The sequence below is a fragment of the Camelus bactrianus genome, chromosome 4 (genome assembly GCF_048773025.1).
Source record: "Camelus bactrianus isolate YW-2024 breed Bactrian camel chromosome 4, ASM4877302v1, whole genome shotgun sequence".
Classification (NCBI taxonomy): domain Eukaryota; kingdom Metazoa; phylum Chordata; class Mammalia; order Artiodactyla; family Camelidae; genus Camelus; species Camelus bactrianus.
In genome coordinates this window covers 89,984,725-90,007,965 of record NC_133542.1, presented here as the reverse complement: position 1 = coordinate 90,007,965, position 23,241 = coordinate 89,984,725, and the positions used below count along the sequence as shown (strand labels likewise).

Below are 23,241 nucleotides of genomic sequence, written 5' to 3'. Positions count from 1 at the left end.
CGTGGTGTCTATTCCAGTTAGTCTCGTTAATGAAATCTTTAGAAAACGGAGCTTGATTGCAGAGAGAGATGTCTCCTTATAAGTGGGATAGTAGCAGAAACTAGGGCTCTAAATGTAAGGCTCTCTTAGCTCCAGTTTCTGGTTCACACTTAAGGTTCGGAACAAAAAATCCAGGCTTGTAAAAAAAAAATAAATGTTCTCTCTGAGAATAATGCGTGTGCATGTGAGCCTTATCCTTTATTGGACAACTGGATGGGACCTCAGGATTGATTCAAAGAGCCCCAGCCCTGCTGGGTTTGAAAGCTAAGCCTGGACTTGGGGGAACCATGAGCCTCGTCTGCCCACTTTCAGGAGACAGCATGGTGGTGAAATGGGAGAGGGTCTTGCTTCTGTACTAATGAGGATTCCCCCCTGGTGTTGATCTCTTGATGGTAAAAGTGGGACCTGCAAAATTTGCACAGCCTTTCTTAGAGGTCTAGGGAAGCTCTGTATAGAATGGGATAATCTGCAGGTCTCTAGTACCTCATGCATTTACCATGCTTTCATAATGATAACCTGTTTATAGGTCTGATGTATGTGTTATTGCATGTATAGCATATAATATCTTACATCTAAGCTCTCATAGGCTGGAAGTGATAAGGCTGATATTTGGAGCTGAAACTGAGCAGGACCCTGTGGGGCCTTCCTGGGGACAGACCCCTCAATCCCGTGTCCCTGCAGCTTGTTTGTAGAAAAACTTTAGCCTTATAGACCTTTCCTGAGTTCCAAAGAGCATATTGAATCAGAGAAGGGAGAAAAATGCAAAAACAAAGGAGAACAGTCAAGGAAGACAAAATACTAATAGTTCAGCCATGAAACAAAATCAGGGACCTTTAGTTCCTCATCAAAGGCTAAGGATAATATCCTGAGCCATGTCCTTAAGTGGTTCCACCCACCAGGTGGAAGACGTTAACTGCATGCTGACCACTTAGACCCTAGACTAATTGGAACCAGAAGGTTGATGATTGAGATTCCCCAAAATAGCAACCTGTTACCTCCCCATCAGCCAATCAGAGAACTGTGCACGAGCTGATGACCTGTGATCCTTTTTCTCACACTTAAAAAAACCCTTCTCTGAAAGCCATTGGGTGAATTTGGTCTTTTCGAATGAGCTGCCTGTTCTTGCTTGGCCCCACATTGGGCGCCTTGCAGTAAAAGCTGTACTTCCCTTCATCACAACCTGGTGTGAGTAGATTCGGTGTAGCTGTGTGTCAGGTGAGTGGACCCAAGTTTGGTTCGGCAACAGAGCCATACCTTCCTTAGCGCGAGGTGGAACTCAGGCAGCACTAGAGCAGCCAGCAGGGGTTGGAGAGAACAAGTGGTTTCATTTTCACCTGAGTAATTAGTGTTGAAAAGTGGGAGTAGAGGGCAGTCAGCTTTCAAATAGTGAGAAGAAAGCCTACCATGTTGGCTTTTGAATGTGAGAAGGAGGTAATCCTTCAAAAGATACAGAATGAGGAAGTGTACTAGGATAGGGTCAAAGCAGTGACTTAGTGACTGACAGAATTTGCATAGAGTCAGAGCAGAGGGTCAAGTTTGATTTTGAATTTCCTGGTTTCCTTGAGTGGGAGAAAGTAACACCTTTAGTCAGGCTTGATGACAGAAGGAGAATGACTGTTTCTTATTTCTTACTAATTTTTTAAAATTTAAATTAAAAAAAATTGTTTTGGTGGAAAGCTAATGAGTTAGTCTTGGATAGGATGAGCCTGAAGTACCTGTGGGGTATTGAGGTGGACCAAAAACAGGTGTGCTGGGGCTAAATTCTGGATTATACTAATCTGGATTACAGGAAATCCACATCATTAGCACAGATAGGATCAGCTGCTCCAGAGAAAACATTTTGCGACTGAAGTGAACAGGCATTTCAGACCAGAGGAGAAGGAGATTATGAAGATGACAGAAATGGTCCTTTGAACTTTTTCTGAGTTTCCTATCTTTTTTGCCCTGCTCCACACAGACACAAAACCATAGCTATTTTATCTGCAAAATAGAGAAGGAAGATGGCAGAAGCACAGAGGGACTTCTTTGTGCTAAGACTTAATTTCTGCAAAGCATTGTGACTTTTTAGAAGCTCAAGAAACTTCTCTCTCACTCATGTTTTAGGTCTCCATCAAAGAAAGGCTGAATCCCTAGAGCGAATGAATCAAAAGTTAAAATAAAAACAGTAATTTAAAAGTCTGTGCGTGGAGCCCATTTGTACATTTAATCATATGTGCTCCTGCAGGGCCCATTTAAGCACAACAGAGATGCTTTCTGGAGCTCAGGAGGCTGCAAGGTCAGATGGCGTGGAGTTCCTGCTGGAGGGCTCCTCCTCCTATCGACAGGCACATCCAGAGTGTCTTTAGTCTGCAGAGCTGGCCCAGAGCTAGACAGACTCAAAGCACAAGTGTCCTGAGAGAGAGACAGAGAGAGTTCCCAGCAGTCTGTATCACTGTGTGAAACTGAGGAAGAAGTACAACTGAAATGTGAGCATCAAAGATTAGAAGCTGAGCATGGCTCGCACATTCAGCTGCTGACAGAGAAGGGCCTGGGGCCCGCCACTTTCTTTTGCGGTCACGACGATTAACTAGCAGGTGTCAGAAAACATCTGACAGCTCTTGGGCTTGAATAAGTGTTTGATAACAGGCAGTATCCAGTCTTCAAAAGTTTATCCGCAGTCATTTGTATGTCCCTTATTGAACCTGAAAATGCTTTCCTTCTCAGAGCAGGTCCTCCAAATCCATTTACCCCTATAGGTGCCCATTCCTTCTATAGTCACCAAAGGATATTTAATAAGCACCTACTGTATCCTCAGTAGAGTGCAAAACATAGCAGTGAACAAGCAGACAAAAAGTCTAGCTATCATGGGCATTAAGTTCTAGTGGGAGGAGATGGACAATAGATAAATAAGAAATAAGAAAAAGCATGTTGTATTTTAGATAGTGATAAGTGCAAAAGAGAAAAATCAGGTAGGGATGGGGCAAAGAAATACTGTGGCATGTAGTTAGGATCGGCCTTATTGACAAGGGGACATTCAAGCAAAGACCTCAAGAGGTGCAGAAGTTAATTGTGCGGGTATGTGGAGGACTGAATCCAGGGCAAGTGCAAAGGCCCTGCAGTGTGATCATGATGTGTTTGAAGAGCAGAAAGGCAGTGTGTCTGGAGTGGACAGGTAGGAGAGTGATAGGAGTGGAGGTCAGAGAAGCACTGGGGAGCCTGGCTCTAAAAGTCTTGTATTCCTTTGAATTTTTCTCTGAGGTATGAACTTTTTGGAGGGTTTTGAAGAGTGGTGTGATTTGACTTGCTTTTTAAAATACTGAGCTATAATTCACTTACCATTAAGTTTGCCCATTTGAAGAATACATTTCAGTGGTTTTTAATCTATTCAGAGTTGTGCAACTATCAGCACCATGTAATTTCAGAACATCTTCATTATCCCCAAACAAGCTCTGTACCTATTAGCAGTCACTTACCACTCATTCTCCCACCCCCCAAGTCCTTGGAAATGACTAACGTACTTTCTGTCTCTGTGAATTTGCCAGTTTTGGGCATTTCATATAAATGGAATCATACAATATGTGGCCTTTTGTGTGTGGTTTTCCTTTCACCTGGCCTGATGTTTTCAAGATTCATTCATGTTGTAACAGGCACCTGTACCTCATTTTTTTTTTCATGGCTGAATGATACTGCATTCTCTGGGTATACTATATCTTGTTTATCCATTTATTAGTTGATGAACACTTGGGTAGCTTCTACTTTGGGGCTGTTATGAAAAATGTCATAAACATTTATGTGCAGATTTTTTCATGTGAACATATGTTTTCAGTTCTCTTGGGTATATACCTAGGGTTGGAATTGCTGGATTATATGGTAATTCTGTGTTTAACTTTCTAAGGAACTGCCAAACTGGTTTTCAGAGCAGCTGTACCTCAGCGATGCTTGGGAGTTTGAATTCCTCTATATTCTCACCATCTTTTTTTTTTTTTAATAGTCCTCCTAGCGGGTATGAAGTGGTATTTCATTGGTCTTTTGATTTCCATTTCCCTAAAGACTAATGATATGAAGCATCTTTTCATGCGCTTAGTGGACATTTGTATGTCTTCCTTGGAGAAATACCTATTTATATCTTTTAATTTTAAAATTGATTTTTTTAACTGAATTGTAAAATTTCTTTGCGTATTTTAGCTAGCAGACTCTTAGCAGATGTATGATTTTAAAATATTTTCTCCTGTTCTGTGGGTTGTCCTTTTCACTTTCTTGATGGTGTCATTTGAAGCACAAAAGTGTTTAATTTTGATGAATTCCAATTTATCCGTTTTTATTTTTGTTGATAGTGCTTTCAGTGTCATATTTAAAATCCTATGCCTAATTTAAGATCATTGAATTTTATGCCTATATTTTAAGAGATTTATAGTTTTAGCTCTTACATTTAGAACTTGGATCCATTTTTAGTTATTTTTTAATTTGGTATGTGGAATGGGTCCAATTTCATTATTTTGTGTGTGGATATCAGTTGTCCTTTTGTTGAAAAGGCTGTTCTTTCCCCCTTTGTATTGTCTTTGTACCCTTGTCAAAAGTCAGTTGTCCAATAATGTATGGGTTTATCTCTGGAGTTTCAATTATATTCCATGGATCAATCTAGCTATCCTTATACCAGTACCATTCTGCCTTGATTACGGTAGCTGTGTATTAATTTTTGAAATCCAGAAGTGTGAGTCCTCCAGCTGTGTTCTTTTTCAAGATTGTTCTGACAATTCTGGGTCCCTTGCACTTTCATATGAAATTTTAGGAGCAGCTTGCCAATTTCTGCACAACAGGCAGCTGGGATTTGAAGAAGGAATGCCTTGAATCTGGAAATCAATTTGGTGAATATTGACATCTTAATAATACTGAATCCTCTAATCCATGAACATGAGGTGTATTTCCGTTTATTTAAGTCTTTAATTTCTTTCAATAATGTTTGTTGTTTACAGTGTACAAGTTTTGCACTTACTTTGTTAATCGTTGAATATTTTATTGTTTGTAATGCTACTGTGAATAGAATTGTTTTCTTATTCTCACTTTTGGATTGCTCATTGCTGTTACAGAGAAATACAATTGATTTTTGAGTATTGCTTTTGTATCCTGCAACCTTGTTAAACTCATTAGCTTTAATTGTATGTTCTGTAGAATTTACAAGATCAGGCCATCTGAGAATGGAGATAGTTTTAATTCTTTCCAATATATATGCCTGTTATTTTATTTCCCTGCTTAATTGCTAGGCTAGAACCTCCAGTAAATGTTAAATAAAAATGGCAAGAGAAGACATTTTTGTTCCTGATCTTTGGGGGAAATTTTTCAGTTTTGCCCGTAAAACATAGTGATAACTGTAGGTTTTTCTTCTCAAGAGGCTTTTGGCAGAACTGAAGAAGTTTCTTCCCCTCATTTGTTGGGTGTGTCTGTCATGAAAAGATACTGGATTTTGTCACATCCAGGCGTACCTTGGAGATATTCCAGGTTCAGTTCCAGGCCACTGTGATAAAGTGAATATTGCAGTAAAGTGAGTCATGAATTTTTTGGTTTCCCAGTGCATATGAAAGTTATGTTTACACTATACTGTAGTCTGTTAAGTGTGATAGCATTTTGTCTAAAAAAAGTACATACCTTAATTTAAAAATACTTTGTTGCTAAAAAGTGCCAACCATCATCTGAGCTTTCAGCTAGTCGTAAACTTTTTGCGGATGGAGGGTCTTGCCTCAATGTTAATGGCTGCTGGCTGATCAAGCTGGTGATTGCTGAAGGCTGAGGTGGCTATGGCAATTTTTAAAAATAAGACAACAGTGAAATTTGTCACATCAACTGACTCTTCCTTTCACAGTTTCTCAGTAGCATGCAATGCTGTTTGATATCACTTACCCACAGTAGAACTTCTTTCAAAACTGGAGTCTTTTCTCTCAAACTCGGCCACTGCTTTATCAACTAAGTCTATGTAATATTCTAAATCCTTTGTTGCCATATCAGCAATCTTCAAAGCATCTTCACCAGGAATAGATTCCATCTCAAGAAACCAGTTTCTTTGCTCATCCTTAAGAAGCAACTCCTCATCTGTTACACTTTTATCATGAGATTGCAGCAGTTCAGTCACATCTTTTGACTCCACTTCTAATTCTAGGTCTCTTGCTGTTTCTACCACATTTGCGGTTAACTTTCTACATTGAAGTCTTGAACCCTTCAAAGTCACCCATGAGGATTGTAATCAACTTCTTCCAAACCCTTGTTAATGTTAATATTTTGACCTTTTCCCATGAATCATGGATGTTCTTAATGGCACCTATAATGGTAAATCCTTCCAAGGTTTTTAATTTATTTTGCTCAGATCCATCAGAGGAATCACTATTCCAGCTATAGCCTTATGAAATGTATTTCTTAAATAAAACTTGAAAGTCGGTATTACTCCTTGATCCATGGACTGCAGAATGGATGTTGTGTTAGCAGGCTTGAAAACAACATGAATCTCATTGTCCATCTCCATCAGAACTCTTGGGTAACCAGGTACATTGACAATAAGCAGTAATATTTTGAAACGTCTCAACAGTGGGCTGAAAATATTCGGTAAACCATGTTGTAAACAGATGTGGTGTTGTCCACGCTTAGTTATGTCACTGGTAGAGCACAGGCAGAGTTGATTTAGCAGAATTCTTAAGGGCCCTAGGATTTTCAGAATGGTAAATAAGCACTGGGTTGAACTTAAAGTCACCAGCTGCATTTGACCCTAACAGGAGAGTCAGCTTGTCCTTTGAAGCTTTGAAGCCACACGTTGACTTTTCTCTAGCTCTCTAAGTCCTAGATGACATCTTCCTAATAGAAGGCTGTTTTGCCTACATGAAAATCTATTCCTTAGCCATTTTTATTTATTATTTTAGCTTGATCTTCTGGACAACTTACTGCATCTCCTACAACAGCACCTGCTGCTTCGCCTTGAACTTTCATGTTCTGACGACAGCTTCTTTCCTGAAGTCTTATGAAGCAGTCTCTCTGCCAGGTACATTACAGTTTCTTTTATAGCTTCCTCACCTCTTTCAGCCTTCATAGAATTGAAGAGTCAGGGCCTTGCTCTGGATTAGGCTTTGGCTTAAGGGAATGTTGCTGTTGAAATATTGTGGCTGGTCTTCTATCCAGACCAGCAAAACTTTTCTGCCCATTGGCAATGAGGCTATTTTGCTTTCTTATCATTCGTGTGTTCACTGGAACAGCCCTTTTAATTTCCTTCAAGAACTTTTCCTTTGCATTCCCAACTTGGCTAACTGCTTGGCGCAAGAGGCCTGGCTGTCAGCCTATCTCAGCTTTAGACACGCTTTCCTCACTAAGCTTAATCATTTCTAGCTTTTGATTTAAAGTAAGAGATAGGCGGCTCTTTCTTTCACTTGAACACCTAGAGGCCGTTGCAGGGTTATTAATTGGCCTAATTTCAATATTGTTATATCTCAGAGAATAGGGAGACCTGAGGAGAGAGAGAGAGAGATGGAGGAACTGCTGGTCAGTGGAGCAGTCAGAACATACACATTTATCTGTTAAGTTTGCTGTCTCATATGGGTGTGGTTTGTGGTGCTCCCAATTACAGTAGTAATATGAAGATCAAATATCACTGATCACAGATCACCATAACCAATGTAAGAATGATGAAAAGGTTTGAAATATTGCAAGAATTGCCAAAATGTGACACAGAGACATAAAGCGAGCAAATGCTGTTAGAAAAGTGGTGCTGATAGACTTATTCAACACACGGCTGCCACATACCCTCAGTTTGTTAAAAAATGCGGTTGCAGAGCACAATAAAATGAGATATGCCTGTACTTTCTCCATGTCTGCTGAGATGATCATAATTTTTTGTCCTTTATTAATATGGTGTATTACACTGATTGCTTTTCATATACTGAACCAACATTGCATTCCTGGGATAAATCCCACTTAGCCATAGTGTATTATCCTTTTTACATGTTACTGGAGTCAGTTTGCTGACATTTTTTTTGAGGATTTCTTTCTGTTTATATTCATAAGTGATGTTGGTCTGCGGTTTTCTCATGATTTCTTTCTTTGTTTTGGTATCAGAGTAATGATTTGGGAAGTGTTTCTTCCTCATGTATTTTTTACGTGAGTTTCTTAAGAATTGGTATTAATTCTTCTTTACGTGCTTGGTAGAATTAACCAGTGAAGCCACCTGAGCCGGGGCTTTTCTTTGTGGAAAGTTTTATTTATTTTTACTACCAATTCAATCTCTTTGTTATAGGCCTATCCAGATACTCTGTTTCTTCTTGATTCAGTTTTGGTAGTTTGTGTCTTTCTAGAAATTTATCCATTTCACCTGTTATCTAATCTGTTGCATACAATTATTCATACTATTCCCTCATAATCCTTTTTATGTTTGTCAGGTCAGCAATAGTATCACTCCTGATTTTAGTAATTTAAGTTTCTCTGTTTTTCTCTTGTCAGTGTAGCTAACAAATTGTTGGTTTTGTTTACCTTTTCAAAGAACCAACTTTGGTTTTGTTAATTTTCTCTATTGTTTATGTATTCTTTATTTCATTTAATTATGCTTTAATATTTATTATCTCCTCAAATTTGCCTGTTTTGGGTTTAGTTTACTCTACTTTTCTTGTTACTAAGGTGGAAGATTAGGTTATTTAAGACCTTTTCTTTTCTAATATAGGCATTTACAACTATAAATCTCTCTGATCACTGCTTTTATTGCATCCCGTAAGTTTTCATATATTGTGTTTTTGTTTTCATTAATCTCAGGGTATCGTCTAATTTCCCTTGTGATATCTTCTTTGATCCACTGGTTGTTTAAAAGTGTGTTTAATTTCCACATGTTTGTGAAATTCTTCATATTTCCTTCCGTTACTGATCTATAATTGTAGCTAGAGAACATACTTTGTATGATTTTAGTTTTCTTACATTTACTGAGTTTTGTTTTCTGGCCTAATAATTGATTTGCCCTGGAGCATGATCCATGCTTATTTGAGAGAAAAATGCATTCTCTTCTTTGTACTCTATAAATGTCTGCTAGTCTAGTTAGTTACTTTATAGTGTTGTTCAGGTATTTATTACCTTATTGATCTTCTGTTACTTGGTTTATCCATTATTAAAAAAGTAGGTGTAGTGAAGTCACCAAATGTTATTTTTGATTGTCAGCTTCACCTTCAAATCTGTCAGTTTTTGCTTCATGTATTTTGGGGCTTTATTTTAGTTGTATATATGTTTATAAATGTTATATCTTGATGAATTGAGTATTTTATCATTATAAAATGTCCTTTGTCTCTATGAACAATTTTTGTCATAAGGTCTATTTTGTCTGATATTTGTATAGCCACTCATCATTCATTTTGTTACTGCTTTGGTGAAATTTTTTTTATTCTTTTACTTTCAACCAATTTGTGTCTTTGACTCTAGAATGTGTTTCCTATAGCTGCATCTAGTTGGTTGTTTCTGCCAATATCTGCCCTTAATTGGAATGTTTAGTCTACTTACACTTTGTATAAATATCAAAAAATCTCTCATCTGTCATTTTTTTCTATTTGGGTTCTGTCATACCTTTTTTTGTTTCTCTCTTCCTCCATTACTGCCATCTTTTGTCCTAAATATTTATTTTATAGTGTGCCATTTTAGTTTCCCTGTCATTTATTTTCTTATATGACTTTTGAATCCTTTTCTTAGTGGTTGTCCAGGGCATTACAGTTAATATCTTAGCCGTCTGGTTCATATTAATGCCAACTTTATTTCAGTGGTATACTTTGCTGCTATGAAGCTTTGTGCCCCTGGGCCAACCTTCATGTTGTTATTGTGATACATGTTACATCCTTATATATTGTATGCCCATCAACATAGATTTATAGTCACCCCTTTGTGCTGTTGCCCATTTAAATAATATAGAAAAAAGTTATAAAAAATTTTTATTTAATATTTACCTATTTGGTTACCTTTAAGTTTCTTCATGTGCAGTGGAATTACCATGTAGTGTTTTTCATTTCAGTTTGAAAGACTCAGATATTTCTTGTAGAGCAGGTTTTTTGGAGACAAATTCTCTGTTTATTTGGCAATATCTTGCTCCTTCATTTTTGAAGGGTAGTTTGGCTGGATATAGAATTTATTTATTTATGTATTTATGTATTTATTTACTTATTATTGAAGTACAGTCAGTTGCAATGTGTCAACTTCTGGTGTACAGCATAAGATTTCAGTCATACAGATACATACATGTATTCATCTTCATATTCTTTTTCATTATAGATTACTACAAGATACTGAATATAGTTCTCTGCTGTGTAGAAGAAATTTTTCATCTATTTTACATATAGTTGTTAGTTTTTTAAATTTTAGCTTGAAGTTTCCCTCAAACATTTGTTGAAAATCTTCAGCTCTTTTCATACATAAAGCTGTGGCACTAAAATACCAACTGGAAGCATTGTATATAAATGTTTTTTAAAATATATATATATAGATATATTTATTGACGTATAGTCTGTTTACAATGTTGTGTCAGTAGTACAATGCTTCAGTCGTACATGAACATACATATATTCATTTTCATGTTCTTTTTCATCATACGTTACTACAGGATATCAAATGTAGTTCCCTGTGCTATACAGCATGAACTTGTTGTTTATCTAGTCTATATATATCAGTTAGTATCTGCAAATCTCTAACTTCTAATTTATCCCCTCCTACCCTCCTCCTCCCTGGTAACCACAAGTTTGTTTTCTGTCTGAGAGTCTGTTTCTGTTTTGCAAATAAGTTTGTCTTTTTTTTTTTTTTTTAGATTCCACATATAAGTGATATCATATGGTATTTTTCTTTCTCTTTCTGGCTGACTTCACTTAGAATGACATTCTCCAGGTCCATCCATGTTGCTGCAAATAGCATTATTTTATTGTTTTTATGGCTGAGTAGTATTCCATTGTATCAGTATACCACAACTTCTTTATCCAGTCATCTGTTGATGGACATTTAGATTGTTTCCATGTCTTGGCTATTGTAAATAGTGCTGCTATGAACATTGGGGTGCATGTATCTTTTTGAATTAAGGTTCTCTCTGGATTTATGCCTAGGAGTGGGATTGCTGAATCATATGGTAAGTCTATTTTTAGTCTTTTAAGGAATCTCCATACTGTTTTCCATAATGGCTGCACCAAACTACATTCCCACCAACAGTATAGGAGGGTTCCCTTTTCTCCACACCTCACCAGCATTTATCATTTGTGGACTTTTTAATGATGGCCATTCTGACTGGTGTGAGGTGATACCTCATTGTAGTTTTGATGTGCATTTCTCTGATAATTAGCAATATTGAGTATTTTTTCATGTGCTAATTGGCCATTTGTATGTCTTCATTGGAGAATTGCTTGTTTAGGTCTTTACCCATTTTTGGATTGAGTTGTTTGTTTTTATCTTCTAAGTTGTATGAGCTGTTTATATAGTCTGGAAATTAAGCCCTTGTCAATCTCATCTTTTGCAAATATTTTCTCGCATTCTATAGGTTGTCTTTTTATTTTGCTTATGGTTTCCTTTGCTGTGCAGAAGCTTATAAGTTTAATTAGGTCCCCTTTGTTTATTTTTGCTTTTACTTCTATTGCCTGGGTAGACTGATCTAGGAGAATATTGCAGAGATATATGTCAGATAATGTTTTGGATATAGAATTCTTGATTGATAGTCTTTTTCTTTCAGTACTTGAAATAGGTTTTCTAATGAGAAATCAGATGTTAATCTTTCTAAGGATCCCTTACATGATGCTGCTTTCAAGATTCTCTCTTTATCTTTGTCTTTCAAGTATTTGATTATGATATGTCTACTTGTGGATCTCTTTGAGTTTATTCTACTTGGAGTTGGTGGAGCTTTTTGGATATGTAATGCGTTTTATCAAATTTGGGATGTTTGCAGCCATTTCTACAAATATTCTTTCTGCCTCTTTCTCTTTCTCTTTGCTTTTGGAACTCCCATTGTGTTTACATTGGTACACTTGATGATATCTAACAGGCTTCTTAGGCTTTATTCATTTTTCTTTATTTTTATTTCTCTTCTTCAGACTGGATAATGTCAATCAGCCTGTTTTCAAGTTTGCACTTTCTGCTAGTTCAGATCTGCTATTGAGCCCTTCTAGTGAATTTTTCCTTTCAGTTCTTGTACTTTTCAAATCCAAAGTTACTATTTGGTTCATTTTATAATTTCTATCTCTACTGATATTTATTTGGAAAGACATCAATCTTATACTTTTATTTAGTTCTTTAGACATGATTTAAACATATTTGAAATAGCTGATTGCCTATTAAGTCCAACATCTGTTCTCCCTCAGGGTTGGCTTTTATTTGTTTCTTTTATCCCCTTGCTTATGGGTGGTAATTTTTTTTAACATTTTTTATTGATTTATAATCACTTTACAATGTTGTGTCAAATTCCAGTGTAGAGCACAATTTTTCAATTATACATGAACATATATAGATTCATTGTCACATTTTTTTCTCTGTGAGCTACCATAAGATCTTGTATATATTTCCCTGTGCTATACAGTATAATCTTGTTTATCTATTCTACAATTTTGAAATCCCAGTCAATCCCTTCCCATCCCCCCACCCCCTTGGCAACCACAAGTTTGTATTCTATGTCTGTGAGTCTATTTCTATTTTGTATTTATGCTTTGTTTGTTTGTTTGTTTGTTTTTTAGATTCCACATATGAGCGATCTCATATGGTATTTTTCTTTCTCTCTGCCTTACTTCACTTAGAATGACATTCTCCAGGGACATCCATGTTGCTGCAAATATTGTTGGTTTTTATGGCTGAGTAGTATTCCATTATATCAATATACCACCTCTTCTTTATCCAGTCATCGGTTGATGGACATTTAGGCTGTTTCCATGTCTTGGCTATTGTAAATAGTGCTGCTATGAACATTGGGGTGCACGTGTCATCCTGAAGTAGGGTTCCTTCTGGATATATGCCCAGGAGTGGGATTCCTGGGTCATATGGTAAGTGTATTCCTGGTCTTTTGAGGAATCTCCATACTGTTTTCCACAGTGGCTGTTTTCCACAAACTGCATTCCCACCAGCAGTGTAGGAGGGTTCCCTTTTCTCCACAGCCTCTCCAGCATTTGTCATTTGTAGACTTTTGAGTGCTGGCCATTCTGACTGGTGTGAGGTGATACCTCATTGTAGTTTTGATTTGCATTTCTCTGATAATTAGTGATATTGAGCATTTTTTTCATGTGTCTATTGATCATTTGTATGTCTTCTTTGGAGAATTGCTTGTTTAGGTCTTCTGCCCATTTTTGGATTGGGCTGTTTATTTTCTTCTCAGAGTCATATGAGCTGCTTATATATTCTGGAGATCAAGCCTTTGTCGGTTTCATTTGCAAAAATTTTCTCCCATTCCGTAGGTTTTCTTCTTGTTTTACTTCTGGTTTCCTTTGCTGTGCAGAAGCTTGTAAGTTTCATTAGGTCCCATTTGATTATTCTTGCTTTTATTTCTTCTAGGAGAAAATTTTTGAGATTATGTCAGATAATGTTTTGCCTTTATTTTCCTCTAGGAGGTTTATTGTATCTTGTCTTATGTTTAAGTCTTTGATCCATTTTGAGTTGATTTTTATGTATGGTGTAAGAGAGTGTGTTAGCTTCATTGTTTTACATGCTGCTGTCCAGTTTTCCCAACACCATTTGCTGAAGAGACTGTCTTTATTCCATTGTATATTCTTGCCTCCTTTGTTGAAGTTTAGTTGACCAAAAGTTTGTGGGCTCATTTCTGGGCTCTCTATTCTGTTCCATTGGTCTATATGTCTGTTTTTGTACCAATACCATGCTGTCTTGATGACTGTGGCTCTATTGTATTGTCTGAAGTCTGGGAGAGTTATTCCTCCAGCCTCTTTCTTTCTCTTTGGTAATGCTTTGGCCATTCTAGGTCTGTGATGGTTCCATATAAATTTTATTCTGATTTGTTTTAGTTCTGTGAAATATGTCCTGGGTAATTGGATAGGGATTGCATTAAATCTGTAGATCGCCTTGGGCAGTGTGACCAATTTAAGAATATTGATTCTTCCAATCCAAGAGCATGGGGTATCTTTCCATTATTTAAAGTCTTCTTAAATTTCCTTCATCAGAGGTTTATAGTTTTCTGTGTATAATTCTTTCACCTCCTTGGTTAGATTTATTCCCAGATATTTTATTACTTTGGGTGCTGTTTTAAAGGGGATTGTTTCTTTACTTTCTTTTTCTGTTCATTCATTGTTAGTGTAAAGAAATGCAACTGATTTTTGAACGTTAATTTTGTAACCTGCTACCTTGCTGAATTCTTCGATCATCTCTAGTAGTTTTTGTGTGGACTTTTTAGGGTTTTCTATATATAGTAACATGTCATCAGCATATAATGATACTTTTACCTCTTCTTTTCCAATTTGGATCCCTTTTATTTCTTTCTCTTGCCTGATTGCTGTGGCTAGGACTTCAAAGACTATGTTGAATAGGAGTGGTGATAGTGGGCATCCTTATCTTGTCCCAGATTTTAGTGGGAAGCTTTTGAGTTTTTCACCGTTGAGTACTATGCTGGCTGTAGGTTTGTCATATATAGCTTTTATTATGTTGAGATATGTTCCCTCTACACCGACTTTGGTGAGAGTTTTTATCATAAATGAGTGTTGAATTTTATCAAATGCTTTTTCTGCATCGATTGAGATGATCATGTGGTTTTTGTCCTTTCTCTTGTTGATGTGATGTATTACGTTGATTGATTTGTGTATGTTGAACTAGCCTTGTGTCCCTGGGATGAACCCCACTTGGTCATGATGTATAAACTTTTTTATGTGTTGTTGGATTCTATTTGCTAATATTTTGGTGAGGATTTTGGCATCTATGTTCATCAGTGATATTGGCCTATAATTTTCTTTTTTGGCAGTGTCTTTGCCTGGTTTTGGTATCAGGGTGATGGTGGCTTCATAGAATGAGTTTGGGAGTATTCCCTCCTTTCAATCATCTGGAAGAGTTTGAGAAGTACTGGTATGAGTTCTTCTTTGTATGTTTGGTAGAATTCTCTAGTGAAGCCATCCGGTCCTGGACTTTTATTTGTAGGGAGGTTTTTTATTGCTATTTTGACTTCATTTCTAGTGATCGGTTTGTTCAAGTGGTCAGTTTCTTCTTGATTCAGTCTTGGTGGACAGTATGTTTCCAGAAACTTGTCCATCTCCTCTAGGTTATCCAGTTTGGTTCCATATAGTTTTTCATAATATTCTTGTATGATATTCTGTATTTCTATTTTATTTGTTGTAATTTCTCTGTTTTCCTTTCTTATTTTGCTAATTTGTGCTCTCTCTTTTTTCTTCTTTGTGAGTTTGGCTAGAGATTTGTCAATTTTATTTACTTTTTCAAAAAACCAGCTTTTGGTTTGGTTGATTTTTTCTGTGGTCTTGTTAATCTCTATTTTATTTATTTCCTTCCTTTTGCTGACTTCTGGGGTTTTTTGTTCTTTTTCTAATTCATTCAGCTGGTGGGTTAAATTGTTTATTTGAGATTGTTCTTTTTTGAGGAAGGCCTGTATCGCTATAAACTTCCCTTGTAGCACTGCCTTTGCTGTGTCCCATAGATTTTGAGTGATTGTGCTTTCATTATCATTTGTCTCAAGGTATTTTTTAATTTCAGCTTTGATTTCCTCATTTACCCATTGGTTTTTTAATAACATATTGTTTAATCTCCATGCTTTCCTTTTTTTCTCCTTTGTTTCTCTGTTGTTGATTTCTAGTTTCATGGCATTGTGGTCGGTAAAAATGCTTGAGATAATTTCTGTCTTAAAATTGTTGAGGTTTCTTTTGTGCCCAAGTACATGATCAATCCTGGGAAATTTTCCATGTGCACTTGGAAAGAACGTATAACCTATTTTTTGGGGGTGTAATGCTCTGAAAATATCCACCAAATCTAATTTTTCTATTGTATTATTTTATTTCTCTGTTGCGTTACTTATTTTCTGTCTGGAAGATCTGTCTAGTGATGTTAATGCGGTGTTAAAATCTGCAACTAAGATTGTATTCCCATCAATATCCCCCTTTATCTCTGTTAGTAATTGCTTTAGGTACTTAGGTGCTCCTATATTGGGTGCATATATATTAACGAGTGTAATATCCTCATCATGTATCACTCCTTTAATCATTATAAAATGTCCTTCTTTATCTTTCTTTATGGCCTTTGTTTTAAAGTCTATTTTGTCTGAAATCAGTACAGCAACACCTGCTTTTTTGGCTTTTCCATTTGCATGGAATATCATTTTCCATCCTTTCACTCTCAATCTATATGTGTCCTTCTCCCTAAAGTGGGTCTCTTGTATGCAGCATATGGAAGGTTCTTGCTTTATTATCCAGTCTTGCACTCTGTGTCTTTTGGTATTTTCTTTTTTATTTGCATGTCTCATAAGTTTTTTTGTCAAGATGTACATTTTAAATAATATATTGTGAAAGTCTGGGGATTCAGAATTTCCCCCTCCTCAGAGTCTTTTGTTATTGCTTTTTGCTTATTTAGTGTCTCCTGAACTTAACTATGTTGTCTGTATTCTTTGTCAGCTACTGAAGTCTCTGCTTGCTCATGTTAGTTCTCAGCTAATGATTGGACAGAGATTTCTGTAAATGTTGTGAACCAATAAGTCTCCCAGTTTTTGCTGAGTGTGGTTTGTTTGTGTGTGTGTGCTTTGTGTGCTGGGGCATGGCTTTAACACTCAGCCAGGCAACTGACAGCTCTGCCGTAACTTTCAAATCTTGTTTCCCAAGAACCTCAGGTGAGAACTCAGAGCCTTCTCATCTCTCTTTAGGACATGTGCAGAGCCCCATATATGCTGTATGCTCATGGCTTTCTGGATTCCTAGCGATGTATCAGAGCTTTTCAAAGGTGACCTTTAAACAATTGGCTCTAAATATGTTGTATAGGTGTCCCTTGGGAAAAAGCTTTCCTAAGTCAGGGCAAGCTCTGAGTCAGGTCAGATCAAGACAACATTGCAAGTGTCTTCCAGGGACACACTGGATAGGTCAGATAATGACAGTTCTCTGATAGTGAGGTTTAGAAGGAGTGCCAACCCTGTTTTGCCCTCCTGTGGCTTTTAGGCTTGGAAAAGAATCCAAATCCATGGAAAAAAGCTTAAAAAGGAAAATTAGAAAAAACAATAAAAAGTGCCCATAACCCTTCTACACAGGAAAAACCAATGTTAACTTTGGTGTTGTGCTTTTTTTCCCCCCAAAGTTGGAATAATGCTAAATCCTTCAATGTGGGGCAAAGGGACTGGGCAAGAAGTTTCTCTGAGTGTTCTGCTTTATGGTTTCTCACTACAAAAATACACCCACCAGCCTTCATCCTAAGTTTTCTGCCTTCATCATCTACCCATCCCTAACCTTCCTGGCAGCACTGGGCTCACATTTGGAGGACAGCCCGTGTTTCTTGGCTGCATGACTTCCCTCGTACTTTTTCATGTCTCCTTGTTAGCTCCAAGCTTCCAATTCTGTTGATACACAGCCTTGCAGTTCTGTCTCTGATCAGTTGTTGCCCATCCCAGAGGCCGCTTGGTGTGGTCCATTGCTTTGGCTTGACAACAGTAAAAGTCAGTCCTCTTTTCAACTGCATTGGGTTTTGGCATCTCTAAACAGCATGGCTATCAGATCTGTGGCCTGCAGCCCACATGTCCTGACAGAGGATTAAGTTTCCAAAAGTTTGGCTTGTAATCTCCAGATCAGATTTAAACTGGGTGCAAACTGCTCTGTTCACTGGAGTTCTCATGGTCTGCTCCTGCTCCTCCCTCAAAGGCAGACCTTCAATCTGGGCTAAATCCTTTTGCAGACATGCAATTCTAGCTTGAGGGAAAGGGTCTGTGTCCTTCCAGGGGAGAATCCCATAAACAGTGCCATAATCTGCTCCAAGGACAAGAGGAAGGTGTGTGCTCTTCTACCCTCTCAGACACTCCCTTCTCTATAAGCAAGACTGAGCTTCCTTTGATCTCTGCCTCTTTGCTGGACTAAAGTTTTCTTTTACTTGCAACTGAACTTCTAGAAAAATGATTTTCTCAATTTTACCTGACCAAATGTCTTTTGAAGAAGGATTACTTCCTGCTCATCATCAAAAGCCAACACTGAGGGAGGGTCTAGCTCAAGTGGTAGAGTGCATGCTTAGCATGCACAAGGTACTGGGTTCAATTCCCAGTACCTCCTGTAAACATAGATAAATAAATAAACCTAATTACCTCCTCCCACAAAATAAATAACAATTTTAAAAAATAAAAATAAAATTAGAAAAAAGCCAACGTTGGGGGCATTCTTCTGCTCAGTATTTGAGAGCTGACTGCCCTTTGCTCTCACTTTTCATCATTAATTACTCAGGCGACCATGAATATGAAACGAGTTATTCTCTCCAACCCCTGCTGCTGGGCCTGGGTTCTGCCATGGACTAAGGAAGATGCAGCTCCAAATATTAGCCCTATCACTTCCTGCCTATGTGAGCTGGGATGTGGTAGTTGAGTAATTTCTGAGTGTCAGTTTCTTTGTTGATAACACAAAACAATACCAGAAAGAAAAGAATTGGCACAAGAGAGAAATCAGGAGATCCGAGGGTCTCCCTAAAGGATGCAGCAGAGTGATTATCAACACATGTCCATGAAGAAACTACTTTATAACCAGGAAAGAACCACTCAAAGAGACTGGAAGAGATACTGTCTGGCACTCACACAGGGCAGGGGATAGTGCCTGTTCCCATTAGCCGGACTGAAAACCTCGTAACTCATGGGATTTCAGTAAAACATACAGATTATTGCCTCAGAGATAGAGGATGATTAGTCCTATAACAATTTCTACTCCTCTCTCTCCTAACAAATCTTAAAAACAAGACCCAAAAGATTCAAACTATTTCTTAGAAACCTAGATGCATCTTAGAAGAAAGCAAAAAAATTTCTGTAGGAATGAAGTAGTATCCATCTCCAAAGTACAGTTCACAATGTCTGGCATTTGATTACAGATTACCACTAAAAAATGTATCATGAATACAAAGTAGCAGAAAAATATGACCCAAACAAGAAAAATCAAAACAAACCCAGAACTGGCACTGATGTTATAATTAGCAGTCAAGGACATTAAAGGTATTCTACCTGCTCAAAAGATTAAGTAGAGATAATTAAAAAAAAATCAAATTTCTGGAGATGAAAACTACATTGTATGAGGTTATACACACACACTTGGTTAAATTAACGTGTCACACGTTGCAGAAGTAAAAATTAGTGAATTTAAAGATACAGCAATAGAAACTATCCAAAATGAAGCACAAAGAGAAAAAAAGAATTTTCATAAAAGAGCATCAGTGCCTACTATACGTGTAACTGGAGTCCCCCTCAAAAAAGGAAAGGGGAAGACAGGAAAAATGGACCTGAGAGCTAAGTGTTAAACCCCAAACTAGAAAATATCTACAAGAAAACATATGTCCTTGGGTTGGGTGAAGATGCCTTTGATACAGTACCAGCAGTATAATCCATAGAAGAAAAAAAATCAGTGAAATGTGCTCCATCACAGTTCACAACTTCTGCTCTTCAGCAAATACTGTTCAGAAAACAGAAAGACAAACCACAGACTGGGAGAAAGTATTTCCAAAGTGCATATATGATAATGTAATAATAGTTCAGAAGATATAAAGAACTCTCAAAACTCAATAATAAGAAAACAAGCATTAGTGAAAAACGGATGAAAGTTCTGCACACTCAACCAAAGATGTATGAATGGTAATAACCTCAACATCACTAGTCATGAGGAAAATGAAAAATTAAATCACAGGGAGATACCACTAGACACTATTAGGATGACTAAAATTAAAAGAACTAATTATATCAAGTGTTGTTGAGGATATGGAAGAATTGGAATGCTCATACACTGCTAACAAATGTAAAAGGACACAACCTCTTTTGAAAAAAAATTCAACAGTTTCTTAAAAAAATTAAACATATGTCTAACATATGATCTAGACATACATTCCTGTGTATTTACCCCAAAGCACCTCTACAGCAGCTATTACATGTCCAGTACTTTTCTATGTGATTTGCAAATACTAACTCATTTAAGTCACAGAAGCTCTGAGATAAGAGCTGTAAATAATGCCATTTTAAAGATGAGGGAATCAAGACAAATTAAACGACCTGCCCAAGGTCACACCTAAAAACAACAAAACTGAGATTAGTGCCATGGCCATATACTCAGAGCCTGAGCACTTAATCATTATGTTATACTGACTCTGCTCCAGGTACACGGGGTACTTTAATCAGTGTCTTCCAGGGACCATGTTTACAGTTTGGCCTTTTGTCATTGTTACAAAAGCATGAAATAAAAACAATAAAACACAAAATTATTTTAATGCAATACTTTCTGTGTATAATATATTCAGTAATTATTAAAATATGAATACTTCATGTTTATTAAAAATAAAAGGAAAATTTTATTAGAATTACAGCTCTTAATGTTACAAGTGGAATTTTTCTTTATTCTTTATCCATTACAAATTTTACTTATTACTAAAATGCAATTGAGTTCAGTATCAACCTATTTTAAATTTTGGCAGAATTAAGTGCTGAGTAAACTTGCTGATAAGTAGATGGAAATGAAAAGACTTTCGGTTAGGGAAAAACTATTCAATTCATTAGCTCCTTATCAAATGTTGTAAAAATGACAATAAACTATAAACAAATGTTATTTTTATAATGGACTTGTTAAGATATAATTCACATACCATAAAATTTACTTATTTAAAGTATACAATTCAGTAGTTTTTAGTCTATTCAGTTATGCAACCATCATCACTACATGATTCTAGAACATTTTCATCACCCTAAAAAAGAAACGTGACCCATTTGCAGCCACTCCCCGTTCTCCCCTCCCCTAACCCCTAGAAACTAGTAATCTACTTTCTATGTCTATAGATTTGCCTGATCTGGACATTTCATATTAATGGAATCATGTATAACACGTGACCTTTTATTTCTGGTTTCTACACTTAGTATTTTTTCAAAGTCCATTCATGTTGTAACATATATCAGTACTTTACTCATTTTTATGGAATGGATATACCATGTTTTGTATATCTAATTTATGAGCAGATGGACATCTAGGTTGTTGCTTCTTGAATTATTACAAAAAAGGTTGCTTTGAACATTTGTGTGCCAGTTTTTGTGTGAATATGTATCTTCTGTTCTTGTGGGTATATACCTGAGAAAGGAATTGCTGGCTCATATGGTAACCTTATGTTTAACTTTATTTATCTATTGTTTGTTTTAAATGGAAGTATAGTCAGTTGCAATGTGTCAGTTTCTGGTGTATAGCATAATGTCCCAGTCATGTATATATATACACATATATGTTCATTTTCATATTCTTTTTCGTTGAAGGTTATTACAAGATATTGAATGTAGTTCCCTATGCTATACAAAAGATATTTGTGGGTTTTTTTTAATCTTTTTATATATAGTGGTTAATATTTGCAAATCTCAAACTCCCAATTTTATCCCTTCTCATCCCTTTTCCAAACTCAGTAACCATAAGATTGTTTACTATGTTTTGAGAGTCTGTTTCTGTTCTGTAGATGAGTCTATTGATGTCCTATTTTCTTTTTTTTTTTTTTAACTTTTGAAGAACTGCTTAATAATTTTCCAAAGTAGCCTCACAATTTCATGTTCCCACCAGCAATGTATGAGGGTTCCAATTTCTCTACAGCTTCACCAACAGCTATTATGGTCTGTCTTTTCTATTATAGCCATTCTCGTGGGTATGAAATGTATCTCATTGTGATTTTGATTTGCATTCCTTTAATGACTAATGATGTTGAGTACCTTTTCATGTACTTACTGACCATTTGTATATTTTTTTTTTTAGAAAATGACTGTTGTGATCCTTTGCTCATTTAAAAAATTGGATTTTTTAAAATTATTGAATTGTGAGTGTTCTTTGTGTGTTATGAATACAAATCTGTTACCAGATACATGATTTGCAGATATTTTCTTCCACTTCCTGGGTTGTCTTTTCACTTTCTTGATTGTCCATTGAAGCACAAAAGTATTTTGTTTTTGTTTTTTTTTAATTTTCCCAACACTGAGCTTTATTGAGGTATGATTGACAAATAAAAGTTGTATATATTTAAAGTAAACAACTTGATATTTTGATATACATATGTATTGTGAAATTATTACCACAGTCTAACTAATTAACATATCACCTCACATAGTTACCATTCTTTTGTGTGTGTGTGGTGAGAGCATTTGAGATCTACTCTTTTATCAAATTTCAAGTATATAATACATTTATTATTAACTGTAGTCACCATGCTGTACATTAGGTCTCCAGAACTTATTCATCTTATAACTGAAAATTTGTACCCTCTGCTCAACATCTCCCCTTCCTCCTCCCCACCTCCACTCCACCCCACCCCGCCCCGCCCCAGTCCCAAGTAAACACTTTTCTACTCTCTGTTACTATGAGTTTTTTGTTTTTTTTTTATTTTAAGATTCCTCACAGAAAGGAGATCATGCAGTGCTTGTCTTTCTGTGTCTGGTTTATTTCACTTAGAATAATGTCTTCCAGCGTCACTCATGCTGTCAGAAATGATAGGATTTTCTTCTTTTTCAAGACTAAATAATATTCCATTATATATGAGATATGTATATACATCTCACATTTTCTTTATTCCTTCAACTGTAGATGGACACTTAAGTTGTTTCCATATCTTGGCTATATGATATGAATAATGCTGCAATGAACGTGGGAATGGCAAATATATCTTGGAGATAGTGATTTTATTTCCCTTGAATATGTACCTTGAAGTGAATTGCTGAATCATATGGTATTTCTATTTTTTATTTTTTGAGAACCCCCCATACTGTTTTTCATAATGGCTATACAGATACACATCGGCACAGAGTACAAGAGTTCCCTTTTCTCTACATCCTTACCAACGTTTGTTATCTGTTGACTTTTTTTTTTTTTGGTAAACGATGTTTATTCTAGGAAGAGCAACTCATTGAGAGATAAAACCATTTTAAAATTTATATACATATACTGTTCATTGTTTCTAACAACAGTTCAGACCTTTAGCTTTTTAAACTTACATAGTTATCAAAGGAATAAAGCCAATCACAAAATCCGAATCAACAGAATGCAGTAACCCAATTATAAAGGACAGTCAAATGTGCTTACACATATTCAAGAAATCAATCTT

General features: G+C 36.3%; 1 long non-coding RNA gene across 7 annotated transcripts in view; it reads left to right on the top strand.

The window, feature by feature from the left end:
- The window catches only part of LOC105078776 (uncharacterized), an 85,794-nt gene that overhangs the window by 561 nt on the left and 61,992 nt on the right, over positions 1 to 23,241 (top strand). The window contains exons 1-2 of one of the 7 annotated variants that reach the window (XR_012506767.1): positions 1,154 to 1,254; positions 6,921 to 7,039. The exons of 5 other annotated variants lie outside the window; for them this stretch is intronic. This is a non-coding gene — a long non-coding RNA (uncharacterized LOC105078776). Of the gene's footprint in view, positions 1 to 1,153; positions 1,255 to 6,920; positions 7,040 to 23,241 lie in introns of those variants that run through there. One more of the 7 variants, XR_012506764.1, reaches the window with a different exon arrangement.